We start from the raw sequence: 15,592 nt of genomic DNA on the forward strand, positions 1-15,592 counted from the left end.
GCCTACTGCTGCTGAAAATCCAATTAATGTGAACTGCTGCTCCTGCTCTTGGTGCTGTGCGTGCACGGGTTCTGGATGAGCACCGATTGGTGCTTGGAAGCTGAGCACGGCCAACCAGAGGCGAGTGAGCTTCGGCGAGGACTGGACACTGCCGCGCCGAACTGCAAATAGAGGGATGGAGCAGGCTCGGGTCTGCACGAGCACACACAGGTTTTGACCGGTGAAGGCACCAGCGCCTGCGAGCTGCACCTGAGAATTACGAACTGGGACCGAGCGCAAGAAACAGACACGGGCGAGCGCCAAAAATTCGACGGGAACTCGACCAAAACAATACGATTCGTCCCCAAACTTTGCATAGGTAATCACCACAGAGTAGGTAAGCTATTCCCAAGAAATCATCGCTCAATTCGTGCTCAAACTCCAGAAAATCCAGATCACGTGCGAGAACTCGAAAAATCCCCAAAAACAAAATCGTGGTGCTCAAGTGAAGGATTTGTTAGGGGATCACCCTAGCCTTGATCACACATGTCCTAGCACTAAAATCCCTCAAGAAGTTTCACCCCAATCACAACCAAATTCGACGAACCAAAAATCCCTAAAAATGCCTCCGAAAATCACACAAAAATAAAAACTTCAGTTTTGGAGAGGGGAACAAGTGGTGCACGAATTTGATCCTGGGATTAGCTCAAGGTGTCGGATTACAAGCCACTTCAGTTTTGGCGGCCGGGGGTAGGGGCGGCGGCGGCGGTCGGGGACGGGTGTGCCTGTGTGCGTGTGCGGCGCGGGTGGGTGTGCGCGTGTGTGGCTATGTGCGGCCGGATGCGGGGGTATACGAGTGGGGGTTTGCCGAGTGTGCAAAAACTGGCACTCGGCAAACCCCTTGTTTGCCGGGTGTAAGAAGTGAGGCACTCGGTAAATTCAGTTTCTTTTTCAGTTTTTTTCTTTTTCTTCTTTTCTATAACATATTTTTTAAATTGCTTTTTTAAACCGAGAGTAAATTATTTGTTTGAGGTCCTAAACGAATTCAAATCAAAAAATGGTCAACTACAAAGTTTTATAATTTTTCGAGATCTACAATTTTTATTTAGGAAGTTTTTCCATCCGAGGTCGTTTGAAAAATTCGAATTTCAAATTTTAGAGATTCAAACGTAGTTTTGCATGATAAGATGATTTCAAATCAAAAAGTTGTCAACTACATAGTTTCATAACTTTTGGAGATCTACAATTTTCATTTAGGAAGTTTTTCCATCCGAGGTCTTTTGAATAATTCAAATTTTAAAATTTTCAAATTCAAACGTCGTTTTTGCATGACAAGATAATTTCAAATCAAAATGTTGCCAACTACAAAATTTCATAACTTCTCAAGATCTACAAAATTTATTTTGATCATTTATTCATCCGACATAGTGGTAGTAACATTGTTCACAAATCTTATATATCTCTCTTCTACTTTCATAAAACTAATATGAGAGATATGAGAGAGATGTAGATTTTATGAACAACGTTATTGTCGCTTTGTCAAATGAAGAAATAACCAAAATAAACTTTATAGATCTTGAGAAGTTATGCAACTTTGTAGTTGAAATTTTTTTCATTTGAATTCATTTAGGGCCTCAAAAATTGCTTTGAAAAAATAATTTACCGAGGGCAAAAAAAATGCACACGGCAAAATGCCTCTTTGCCGAGTGCCAAAACAAAGGCACTCGGTAAAATACATATTTGCCGAGTGCCAGAAAAAAGGCACTCGGCAAAGACACATTTTACCGAGTGCCAAAAAATAGCACTCGGCAAAATACATCTTTGTCGAGTGTTTTTTTTTTTGCCGAGTGTATTTTACTTGGCACTCGGCAAAGACCGTCTTTGCCGAGTGCCCGATAAAATACACTCGGCAAAGCCTCCGGCACTCGGCAAAGTGCCGGTTTCCGGTAGTGAATATACAGGCGCTAATTTTACTTGCAAAGTGAAAATAATACAATAATATATTTTTAATCTAACACCTAAATTAGAAGGAAACTATAACTATACAAGTACAAAATACTAGAAGTCTGAAATACTATATAAATAATTAATTTTAATAAAAAAATAAACAAGAAAAAAATACCTAGGACGTGGACATGAATTGAAACAACTGATCAGCGAATGCAATTTGCAAGGAGGTAGGAACCAAGATGCCATCGTCGTGGAGCCTTGCCCAGTCGCCGCCGTCGTGCGCCGTTCTCTGGCGGTCTAGCTCTCCGCGCGTCGGCGCGTCGCGAACTCATGAGTCATGATCAGAGTGTGCGGCGTTGTTCCTCGCCTCCTCTCTGCCTTGGAAAGAAAGACCAACGTTGTCTTCTTGGGCGGCCTGGCCAATTCTCTGCCTATCTTCTGTCTTTCCATTAGTTTGCTGATGATGTCTAATGGACTATTAGGCCTGGGAATTTGTATACCTAGACTTGGGCCCCTCCTCGACATGGGCCCTCAGCCGTCGCACCTCGTGCCCTCCCCCTAGGGCCAGCACTAGGCGGCTGGTCAAACCGCCTCTACAAATCACCTGGAGTCATCCCAACAAAAGGTTTATGTAGTAGTGTCCAAAGTTCGACAAACCCACTTCAAAATTGACCTATCATGTTCCAAAAGTATGTCTAGCCGTGTAGCTAGTAGATTGCCCTGCAAATAAGAATGTGATAGTTTTATTTGGCAACTAATAAAGCGCAAATCCTTTTGATCTCATATATAGCCTTTGGCGCTTTATTCCCACTAGTCTCCAACCTCAAACAACTTCACACGCCAAATTAAAAGCTGCAAATTGGATATTCTGTTGTTACTCTCTTCTCCTGCAACGAATAGGTGCCGTTTGCCACTTCTGAACTAGCAACAGGAAACACTAGCTAGAGCAGCACTAAGTGAAACGGACCAAAGGAGCAAATAAAGGGTCCAATGCAAGCACGCAGGCATCTCACTCGACGAAAGGCGTGGCGCCTTTCTCGGGATCATCGGCGGGCGCTTGCTCACCGGTAGTTTCCCGTCACCTGATTGGCCGGCGGCCGGCCAGCCGTCGGAACCCAAAACAAGGGGCGCCGAAGAGCAGGGAGAAAAGCAGCGCCAGTGCTAGCCGCCTGCCGGCCGGCCGCCCGGCAGCGGCTATGGCTATACCGAGAATAGTCCAACCGCCAATGGTGGCGGGCTGGCGGCTATGGCCCTGTTCGTCTTCTTTTTGGTTTCCCATGCAGGTCGCCGGTGCTTTACACACATCCAACACGTGCGAATTGCGCCATTGGCCGGGTGAAACGGTCCGGAGGAGGGCCGGCGCAGACAGCTGCTGCAAGAAAAACAGGTAGGATCCATGGATCGCAGAGACTCGCAGTTGGATGGATCGTCGTTTCAGATCAAGTCATTCACGCGCATCGCATCATGCGTACTCATAAGCTGCTCCGCTCGCTCGCTAGTTTATGCTCGTACTCACACACATACACACGTACAGCTTTATTTTTGCGAGGAGCGAGCACGCACGTCGTCGTCAGATCAGGGCATCAGGCTGGTCAAAGAATCGCCGAATGAACGAAGCTATAGGTAGCCACCAGTTAGGTTTTCTGGCAGTACGTACGCGCTGCACTATACTAATGTTCGAGCGTGCAACTTTTGAACTCGGCGTGCCTGTCGCTGCGTGAGGTTTCCAAGATTCCAAGCCCAAGGGTTTAAGCAAACTCCAGCGTGCTGTATGCACGCTTGATTCTAGCTAGCACTACTGCATTGCATGCTGGTCATCACTAGCAGGGCAGCGCTACTACACAGGCGCGATCACAGCAGCGGCATTGTTTTTTTAGGAATAAAGTGCTCGATCTCTGCCGGCCTAGCTAAACACGTTGTTAACAATTCGTCTTCCCGGGCTTCGAGGCTCGCGCAAACCAGGAGTTGCAAGCGTGCGTGCGTGCAACGATTCAAAAGGGCCTAACAACGAGAGCGATGATACGATTTGGCTCGCTCGCTTTTTGTAGATGCTAACTTGAGATGGTTCCAGCGAGTTTAGGTGAGATATGGTTGTGGTTGCTAGCTAGTCAAACATGAAGGTGTGTGCATGTGATCAAGATCGAGAACCTAATGTGTAGTACTAGTACTAGCTAGTAGCTAGACAGGATTCCAACTCTTTTGACAAGTAGTTCAGGTTCATTTTGGTTGAGTGAACGAGAGGATAAAGAGATCGATGCTGCTGAAAGAAAATCATGGTGGCATGCACTCGGGGTTCGGGGAGGACGGACAGATGCCATACATGCATCTAATAACCGTGTGTGGAGATTTTTCCAAGGAGAAATCTACGCCCCGTTCGCTGGTCTGAAACTTGGATGAAACTGGCTGAAAAACACTGTTCCGGCTGAATTGTTGTGAGAGAAAAACACTGTTCCCGCTGAAAAAAGAAGCCGAACAAATCGAATATGGGGTAAGCCGAACATGGCCCTAGCTGTGGTCGGTGCTTGCTATGGTGAGTTATTACAGACAGGTGCCAGCCAGTATGTAGTGCATTTCAAGGAATCGAGAACAAACACATGATTCTTCACCGAACTAAAACACAGGTGCAAGATATTAGATCAACACAATGAAATCAACACAGATCAGAGTAACTTATGTCAGTACTGTTACGAATGTTTACTCCAGAATCTTATATAGGGCCTATGTTTGGATCACCTAGGCCAAAAGTTTAGATGAACTAATGTTTAGTTAAGCTAAATTTAGTTGGAGCACTTTATTCAAGTGTTTTGGATACATAGACTAAAAGTGGGCTAAAAGTAAAAAGATTTCCTAAGCATGCATAGACTCATGAGTCATGACCACCTTTTAGTTCACTTTAGTCTATATGTTTATCAACTAATGGGCTAATGGCTAGTTGGGGTGAAAACTAAAGTTTATTTCACTTTTAGTTCACATGTTTGGATATCTAGCGATAAAGTTTAGGCGACTGAAGTTTAGTTTGGGGTATCCAAATAAGACCCATAGTCAGAGGCAACAGATCTAGCTAGAGTGTCCTCATTCCTCAATAGTGCTAACAACGTAGCTATATAACGTGGAAGCAGAAAAATAAATAAAGACAAGGAAGAGCAAAACTCAGAACGTCGAATCTTATGTCTGCGAGAGATTTAGTCCTCATAGCTCGTGCGAGGCCAGCTCTTCCAACCTCACTAGCGACTTGATTTTTTACATTCTCTCACATCCATATGTCGGAAAAAAAAATACTAGCCAACGGCGTTGCTAGCTTGTTGGACACACGCCCTTAGGTCAGTCTCAGTGGAGGTTTTATCTCCCAGTTTTCAACACACCCATATTTTGGAAACAGTGTAGAAGAGTTTTATCTCCATGAAACTCTCTCTACTCCTATAAAACTTTTATCTTCTCTCTTCATCAAGACAGTATCATGCCAGCATATTTAATGCCCATAAAACTCTATGAAATCCCCATTGAGACTGGCCTTAGGGCATCCTCATGGGCTGGCTATTTTGCTTGCTCATTGGACTGCCATCTGACATAAATAGGGAAAAAGAAAGAGAGAGTAGTCACCGGCGACAGATAAATAGTTGATCTATTTAACAAGTTGCAAAAATATGAGAGAGGTAGAGGTGTACATGGTTCCGGTAACAATTAGATAACTGAGAACGTATAAAATAGTCTTTATTTTTTTCTCTTAGCTCCATGTCAGCTGCCTAAGTATCCAGTACCGCTATGGAGGCCCTTAGGGCCACTGTAATGTATTTTCTCTTAGTAAGGTGCAAACATTCATATGTCAAAAGGTGTTTTATTAGCAAAGAAGTCTCTAATGTGTAAACTTCTTGTATAGTAATAGTATATACTAAGGTGGTCCCACGACAAATAAAACTGTGTGGGTGGGAGGACAGCAATGCATGGGTGGTGAGAGAATGAGAGAGAAGAAAAAATTGTTTTCTATTGTTTGCACCATGTGCAAAAATAGACGTATGGTGCAAGGCGGTGCTAGACTAGCACCTCTCTTCAATCGGTCTGTTCGCTGGTTAGTTTCTGAGCTGATAAGCTCGACTGGTGCTGGTTTGTTGTGAGAGGAAAACACTGTTGGCTGATTGATAAGCCATGGCTGAAACCAACAAGCGAACAGGCTCAATATAGTGCACCTCCTTTGTTTTCTTTTCTCTCCTTGCACCAGCTTCACAATAGAGCTATCCTCAGTGTGACGCTAGAGAATGAGAGAGGTGAGAGGATGAGAGAGAAAAGAATTTGTTTTCTATTGTTTGCACCATGTGCAAAAATAGGTCAGGTGCAAGGTGTTGCTAGACTAGCACTTCTAATTTTTGAATCTGAATTGATACGACGGAGAGCCGTCTGTTGTATTAAAAAGAAGAAGGTAAAGTACAAACAAAAGACACTGCCACCGCCGCCTTACACAAAAACAAGACAGATGTGGGTTCAAAATCTAGCTAAGTGTTTTGTACCTGTCGAGATCAACAATTATTGCGCCTCACCCTTGATTTTCTACAAGAAGAGATGATTTAGAGTTCTAGTATATGCTCGAAGATCCTCGTATTTCTTTCGTTCAAGCCTCCCAACACGCCAAAATAGTGAGAGATCTTAAGCCTCGTTTTGGCACGCAAATGCACCTCTTCAATGTATTGAACCTCTGTTTTCTTCTCTCTCCTTGTACTGGTTGAGAATACACAATGGAGCTGCATGCCCTCGTATCCTTGCTAGCTAGTAAAATCCAAAATGAACTAGTTAGTAGTTAGTACAATTGAGCCCCTGCCCCATCATCGGTGGTCCATCAAGGCATCAACAGGTACCATTAGCAGTACTACATCACCAGGTCTTTTCATAGCAAAGCGGCAAAAGCACTATTCCAGACCCAATTTGGTACCCAATAGAGGATACATAACATGACAACTGAGTTGACAAGCCATTTGTTAGGCAGTAAGTACTACCTAGGGCTCGTTCGTTTGCAGTTATTTCTGTCCGGAATGATTCTCGGTGAAGTCCGGTGTATACAAATGAAATAAGCGATCCTAGCCGGAATGGTTCCCGGACGTGAATCCCTGGGAACCGAACAGGCCCCTAGTGTTGGATGGATCCCCTTCCGGCCTCTTTTGTTGACGTTTGGTGCTGCAGAAGACTCTTCCTTAAAGATGCTATGCGCAATCTGGCGGTTCCAAGAGACAATACAAGAATGCACTTGCTTTATAGTAATGTACACTCCCACTTGTTAGAAATCTCATAGAAGAAGTACAGGCCTCAGGGCCACGAATTTCTCCAAGAAAACGGGTACGCCTTTTTATCGAGCAGAAGGACAAATGCATGCATGCGTAGTGATTCTTAACCCAAGGACTAGGCTTTTGTACTCCGTGTCTCTCATTGAGGACTGTACAAGCACAAAACCTCTATATGCATGGTCTGCTCGTTTCAGCCTCAAAAGAGTACACTGGTATTCTAGACAGCCTGCAAGGACACTGAAAGAAAAGGTTCAATCAAAGCTAATTAAGGTAGTTTGGTGGTAGATTAAATTGGAAAAATTAGAAATTAACTAATAGATTCAGTACATTGCATAATGCTATCTGCCATCAAATATACGTATAAATACTAATGTACTGAGCTGTTATGAAAAATGATCAATAGCCATAAAGTGTGTTATATATATTTTTAAATTACACACTACTACCGCTATTAAATAAAAGTAAGCATAATACTATGTGCCATCATGTAGACTAGCTAAACATACAATAGGATAAATATTAATTTTAACTATTTATCACCTGTGAAAAATATTTCCCCGGTAAACAAATTATAATGACACTACAAGTCACTTTAATTTAAGCTATATATTAATAACCATGGAAATTATTTTTGTAAGTTATTATTTTAATAATTATATATTTGGCTGAAATATTATATCATATCAATACTATTAATCTAAGCACTCTATGTTTTTCTATAAAATAATACTCCTACGTACATAATTTTTTGATATAGCAAATTCAACATTTTAAATACCGCAAGTGCAGGCTGAAATGATTGATTATGCCACTGTAGTAATTAAGAGTGTAGACTAGGACCTATAGTTTTTCTTTACCAAAGAAAAATAGAAAAAATGAATAATAGGTATGGTAAGCACTAGAGTTTCAACTTAACACATGTATAAAAAATTGCAAGAACTAATAAAACAAAAGGTTGAAAGGTAATATATAGATTGATGAGGTTATATAATTAGGTTTCAACGGACTGCATATCATGTTTAAAAATAAGTGAAATCTAAAAATTCTAACTAAAGATCCTTAGCGGAGCAAAACCTATAGAAAAAATATCCTAGAATTTTTCACAAAAGCCAAAGAGATCGGGTCATCAATTTAGTAGATTTTAATCATAATTGACAATATTAGTCAATAGACAATAATTATCCACCTCTGGCATTATAACCAAAAAAATACAAAGTAACCCATGAATATGTGCCACATATACCATTATGAAACGTAATATTAACTAACATAAATTTGAATCTAATTATCCACTATCATTATGATAGATGATCTATGATAACCCTTTATGTTTGCATCCAAATGACCAATTATACCATTACTAAAAATATTAAAATATCCTCTTAAATCTACATCTAAGTTACCAACATATGCTATTACAAAAAATATTTAAATAACCATAATTACACATATATATGTTTCTAAGTTACTCAGTTCTATTAATATTAATATATTAAAATCATATATCTATGACATATAATTTATATAATTTTTACTTTGTATGGGCTTACACATTTTAACTAAAATGTTTGATATATCTATATTAATAGTATAATTGAACCCTTTTTCATAATAAAGCAATATTGCTATGCATATACTTTTTTGACAAGATCTTGAGAAGTGGGGGAGGTTAGTGTACTCTAAATGTGGCTATACCTTCATAGTCTTTGAGACTCATTTGGAGTAAACAGTGATATAAGGATTAAAGATAATAATACTCTTAATGTTAGCACCACTACCCCCATCCTAATTCTCACTTAAAGTTGTACCACCAATCCTAAGCAAAATGGTGAGATTTAAGTGAGCATTTATGCTATCATAGTTTTTAAGAATACAGTCTATGACCTAAAATACTTATTTTTAATAAAAAAAATAAAATTGAGAGATAATACAAAGACAATAACACAAGAGTTTTATTAAATTTAAGGATAGAAAATATGTAGCGGTTGATAAGATCAAATTAAAAAAAAATCAAAGTCTAGATTCATGACATCATAAGATCATGTCTCTTAAGATTTAACTCATGTTGGGCCACACGTTGTTGGAGTAGTATATCTCAAATATAATCATGACCACAAGATATGATGATCTGTTGTAGTCAAAGAAAAGATTATATACTTAATTAAAGTGTATTATGACATAAAGAACCAGTAATAAATTACATCAATTGGTGGAGCCAGTACCTCAAAATAAAATTAGAGGGTAGCATACTATGTATACGTATATTTTACTACTCGCTTAATTAAGATAATATAGTGCTTGCATGAGAGTGAACACAAGTCCGATAGCTCTCTTTCCAATAATGTGTGCGCATCTTGTACCAATACTACTTACTAGTATTTTGCTTGCTTTATACTATCCCTTTTCAAAACCGTACCATATCTAGCTTAATAATGGATAGACTTTGTACAGCTCTACAGCTCCTTTTTAAGCAAGAAACAGATCCGGATATGGAAAGATCAGAAGGTGTGAAGTACTTTTTAGTAGTATATTTGATTGCGGTATATATGGATGAATGAATCTCTAGATGCAACGATTAGTAAGAAAGATTTGTAAAAGTTGTTAGGATTATGTTGGCCCCTTGAGATGTTAATTTAATTAGTTAGTACTCATAGATAATGATAATATTTTTGCAAGAAATGTGCATGGACTGAAGGTAGATCGATATGCTTAAAAACTACTAATACTATAATATATAGTCATAACTACTAGTGGAATTCCTTTGCTAATTATATTAACCATAAGATAAGTTTTTTTAGATTACACAGTACAACGCCCACCCCTATGAACGCAGGCACGCACGTACACAAACCGTACCCCTACGAGTATATTCGAAGACTGTGCGGGCGCCTTGCTGTCGACGAAAATGTCACCTGCCACTGAAAGCACAACGCCATTAAATCCTGTAATAAGGTGCTACTAAGGCTTTTGTAATTGCTAGGCTACAGGTCCTTTTGCAACGAGAGGATAAGTTGATATATATATAATATACCAATATCGAGTGACATCCAACATATAGGTCCTGTTTGGTTTCTACAGGCGTTCCTAAAATTTCTGTCACATCGAATGTTTAGACACATGCATGGAGTATTAAATATAGACTAATTACGAAACTAATTACACAACTTGCGACTAATTTACGAGACGAATCTTTTAAGCCTAATTAGTCCATGATTTGATAAGGTGATGCTACAGCAAACACACTACCGGATTCAGCTTCTTTGCCGAGTGCCTTAGGCACTCGGCAAAGGCCGATATACACTCGGCAAAGGGCGCTCGGTAAACAGTTTATTGGCAAAGATCTCTTTGCCGAGTGCACTTTATCGGGCACTCGGCAAAAGCCTTTGCCGAGTGCTAATCTGACACTCGGCAAAGAAAAGTCACCGTGACGGCGAGCGCCACTGTGACGGCGGCTTTGCCGAGTGTCAAGGTCGAGCACTCGACAAAGGTCGCCTCTTTGCCGAGCGCCGTTGACTCAGACACTCGGCAAAGGTGGCCGCTTTGCCGAGTGCCACCGGCAAGACACTCGAAAACAGGCGACCTTTGCCGAGTGCCTTTCCTGTGGCACACGGCAAATCTGTGATGTTTATCGAGTGCAATGGCATTTGCACTCGACAAAGCATGTTCCCAGGTAGTCACTTTACCGAGTGTCATGGCCATTGCACTCGGCAAAGTGACTGAAAACAACCTTTTTTATTTGTTTTTTACATCCCATCCAAACAAACAGAAGATATATATAACAAACATCACCAACATCACATATATCATCAACATCACATATATATCACCAACACCACATATATATCACAAATGTCACATATATATCACAAACGTCACATGTCTCACAATATATCACAAATAAGTTCACAAGTAATCCAAGTGCTCCATCATCTACAACCACAATTGCAAATAGAAGTACCATTAACAACCACAAGTATCATCATCAAGATTGCCAATGAGACTGATTTGGTGAAGGGTTCGCTGAAGCATGAGGATCGTTCGATGCCGCCGATTGATTCTGCACAAAGGAGAAGATATTGCATGTGTGAGATAAGATAAATATATACCATACATGAATAAAACTTTCATACTCCACTAGGTTTGACCGTAAGCATGAACATACAAACTAAAACATTTATACTCACAGGAGTAGAATAGTGAGGAGGTGGGGTAGAGGTGGAGCGAATAGCGAAGGTGGCGGAACTACACCCATAGCGGCGCCAAGACTTTGCATGTACTGAAGAATGTCCGCCATCCTCCGCTGCTCGGCCTCCCGCTCGGCCTCCACCCTCTCCATCTTTGCCTGCATCTGCTCCCGTATCCTCCTCTCTTGTTCCAGCTGGGCCTACAATATATTCACCCCAGTGTTACAATAATGCAAAGGAAAGGTATGAAAAAACCAATGAACGACGAATAAACCAGGAATAACCTCGAGTGCCTCCACCCAGTGGTGTGAAGTGTCCTGCCGAGGTCGTATGATCGGGATCGTGCTCGTGCTTCTTGCTCGAATCTGGGAGAGACTGGGAGTAGCGGCCGAGTCGATTGCGCCATCGCCAATCCAGTACCACCCATGCTTCTTGCCTCCTCCCACCCTTATGACGACTTCTCCATCAAGGTCCTCAGTGCTCGGATCATACTCTGGCCTATGGACCTCCCTTGCCATCGATGTGTACTCACTGAGACGGTTGTGGACGGTCGTATTGCTGTACGCCTCGGGCTTGTCCTCTGGGTTGTAGTCAACGTCAGATGTTGCCTTGCCCTTGTGGGCTATAGCAAATGCCTTGAAGATGGAGCAAGGCTGGCCACCATGTGACGTCGACTGCGAGAAAAATAGCAAGATAATTAGAAATCATGTAGAATTGAGCGTTAGAATAAATAAATAAATTCATGTACCCATGTTTCTGCATATCCGCTGAGGCTGCGGCTGCCTTGATGGTGTGCTACACCTGGCATCATCAAACGCCGCTCCCGGCACAAGTTGTGCGTCTACTCCCACTCGCGTGAGCACCACTTGTCCACCATCTGTACCCAACACTGGGGATGCACGGCGCACCAATAAGGAATCATCTATAGGCCATCAAGTACATGACATATCAGAAGATGAAATTAAGCCTACTTAATCTCAAAAGGAATCAATATTAATATTCTGTATTTACCTACAGGTACTGGTCCCGGGTCAGCGTCATGGTTCTTGCGTCCCTTTTGGTGGCCTTCGTTCCAAGTACGGTCTCATGGTAAGTTATGATGGCCTAGATGCGCGCCTCATAATGTATGTCCATGACCAGTTTTTTGCAGCATTTGGTAGCCACCGCATCCGCCCTGGCCTCATGTCCGTCCTGGCATCTAAAGAAATCCTGCATACAAACACGATGTATCCATTCATTATTTCAAGAATGTCCAATGAATGCGATGTATTGAGCAATGTAGTGCGAGGAAGATTTACCCATAGCTCTTGCTTCACCCGCTCCACCTTGTTGTTGAATACCCTGTGGTCCCGATCTACAGCATCGGGGGCGGTGGCGTATTGGTCAAACGAGTAGGCTCGCCCTATCACTCCGGCGTACTCAACTAGGCCAGGGAAGTGCTCTTTGCATAGAAGATCGAGGATGCCATTGACTTGGCGTGTGTGAGCACCTCTACTCGCCACAATCGTCCAGTTCCTGCCCAAGTGATTAAGAAAAATTATCAGTTTCTATTTTGATTTTCAACATATCATATAAAGTAGTGATAACATCTAAAGTTACTTACTTTTCCCCCTTGGGTCGAATCAGCGAGCGTCTCTCACGAGGTATCGGTCGCTGAGGGAGGCTCGCGGGACCTCGCAAGTAGACGCTCGATGAACTAGAGGAAGCGGAACCCATGCTGTATCATCGTCCTCCTATGCGTCCTCCTACGCCTCCTCCTGCATGTCCTCCTGCACCTCTTCCTGCCCTCCTCGGCGTCCTCCTAGGGCACCTGCTCCTCCTCCTCCTCCTCCTCACACAATGGGGCGACAGGCGATGGCTCCCTCCTGCAGCTCCTCCTCCTCCTACTCTCCCCTGGTGCAGCGGTCGTTGTCCTTCTGTACAAGGATGCTAGCTTCCTCATCCCACCACCCACCATCTTTGTTCAATCACCTGCAATTAAAAAGAGTATACCAATGTGCACAGATAAATAAGAAGTACTTAGAAAGAGATGCAAAATAAACAAAATGTAATTACAAAATAACATAGTATTACATGTATTAGAAATAATCTTCATGATCGGTATTAGCTGGATCATAAGTCTCATCATCACTATCAATCATGTCAAAATAATCAACACTATCTGAATGAGCAATGTTGCCATTGTCATTGTCTAGATGTAATCGCTCAAGCATTTGTAAGTCCTTCACATTTTGCACCTCATCTCCAGCGTCCTCTTCAATAACCGTTTCATTGTCTACTTCCATTCCGATCGCTTCGGTTAAGTCTATCTCAAACCTCCCTTCTAGTCCCTCTTCTTGAAAGAACTCTCTGTCTTATGTGTTTGGGTCTAAGTTGTAATCTTAATCATTTGGGACAGGCACTTTACCATGTGGCGATACCCTGTGCACAATATCACAACCCTTAAGATGCCTTTTGGCTTGACACACATATGGGAGATAATAAACTTGCGTGGCCTGTTAGGCCACAATATAGACATCGTCTCCTGGTAAGATAGAATCATGTCGAATTTCGACTAGCCTAAGATTAGAATATGTCTGTCTCATTACTTCAGGATCAAACCAATGGCATTTGAATATGACGGGATTAAAAGGTTTGGAACCATGAAACTTGAGTTCGTATATTTCTTCAATTCTTCCATAATACTCGACCTCATCAACGCCGGGCATAAAAACTCTAGAACTTGTGGTTCTTCGATTGGGCCGACTCTGCTCGTAGCTTGTTGTGCGAAAGCGATATCTATTCATGTCATAACCAGAAAATGATCTGACTCTATAGGCAAAGCCATCGGCAACCTGTCTCAACTCAGCACGCATAAACGCATCCCTTTGGCCCTACAAGCTCAAGCAGAATACATTGTTATATTATTTGCACGTACGAGTAACTTGGAATGTCAAACTAAGTACGAGCTAAATTGGACGGTACCTTTCATTTGAACCAAGAAATGAAATCAGGCATTCCATTTCCCGCACCTTGTCTAAGAAGGGTATCTAGCTGCTGCGGGGTAGGATCCCTTGATTAACACCATAATTCATGAAGAAATTCCCTGTACCAACGAGAAACAAGGGGGTTGGATGCAGAATAGTGACGACATATTTAACAAGTTTGTTGAGAACTTACTGCATGTACGGCGCCACTTCGTCAATGTTGGTCAACACGTATAGCATGATATGGTGCCACTCTTCATGATTCAAGGTCTTGGGGGTCGATGCACTTGTGCTTCTGAGTTGCCCTTGAAAAAGGCTGAGGTTCGATTCATTTTTGCCAGCATTGTAACGAGGGGGTGGATTATGCACGCTAGGGAGGTTGTCACCATAGTATGTTGTTGTGAAGTTCGCCACCTCCTCCAGAATATATGCCTCTGCAATGGAAGCCTCGATTTTGCATTTATTTCTATATTTCTTTTGAAGAACCTTTAGACATCTCTCGATTGGATAGCACTAACAGCCCTGCACGGGCCCCCCCATTCGTGCCTCATACGGGAGGTGCAAAATCAAATGCTACATCAGATTGAAGAAACTGGGTGTAAAGATCTTCTCCAACTTATAGAGCAACACAGGTACCATTCTTTCCAAGTCAGCAATCACGGTCTAAGATAACTCCTTGGCACAAAGTTGGAGAAAGAAATAGCTCAACTCTACCAACACTAGCCAGACATGCTCAGGGACATAGCCTTGAACCATCGCCGGAAGAAGCCGCTCAATCCATATGTGGTAGTCATGACTCTTCATCCCTAAGACTCGCATAGTAGATAAGTTCATTCCCCTCCTTAGATTAGCTGCATACCCATCAGGGAACATTAACGTCTAGATCCATTCTAGTACTTCCCTCCTTTGGGGCTTGCTCAAGACAAAATCGGCCTTAGGCCTTCTCCATGTCTTGCCGCGACTAGGAGGCTTCATATGTTGGTTTGGTCTATTGCATAACGTTGCCAGATCCACTCTAGCCTTAATGTTGTCCTTTGACTTGTCAAGAATGTCCATGATTGTTGCCTAGAATGCCTCGGCGACATTCTTTTCAGTGTGCATTACATCAATGTTGTGTGGAAGAAGGTCATCAAAATAGAGGAGCCGAGTCAAGCTTGACTTATGAGTCCACATATGTTGCTCACCATATCCCACAAAACCACCTTCTGGATTGACCACGAGACCATCTATCTGTTCACGAACC

Source organism: Miscanthus floridulus, chromosome 4, assembly GCF_019320115.1.
Source record: "Miscanthus floridulus cultivar M001 chromosome 4, ASM1932011v1, whole genome shotgun sequence".
Taxonomy (NCBI): domain Eukaryota; kingdom Viridiplantae; phylum Streptophyta; class Magnoliopsida; order Poales; family Poaceae; genus Miscanthus; species Miscanthus floridulus.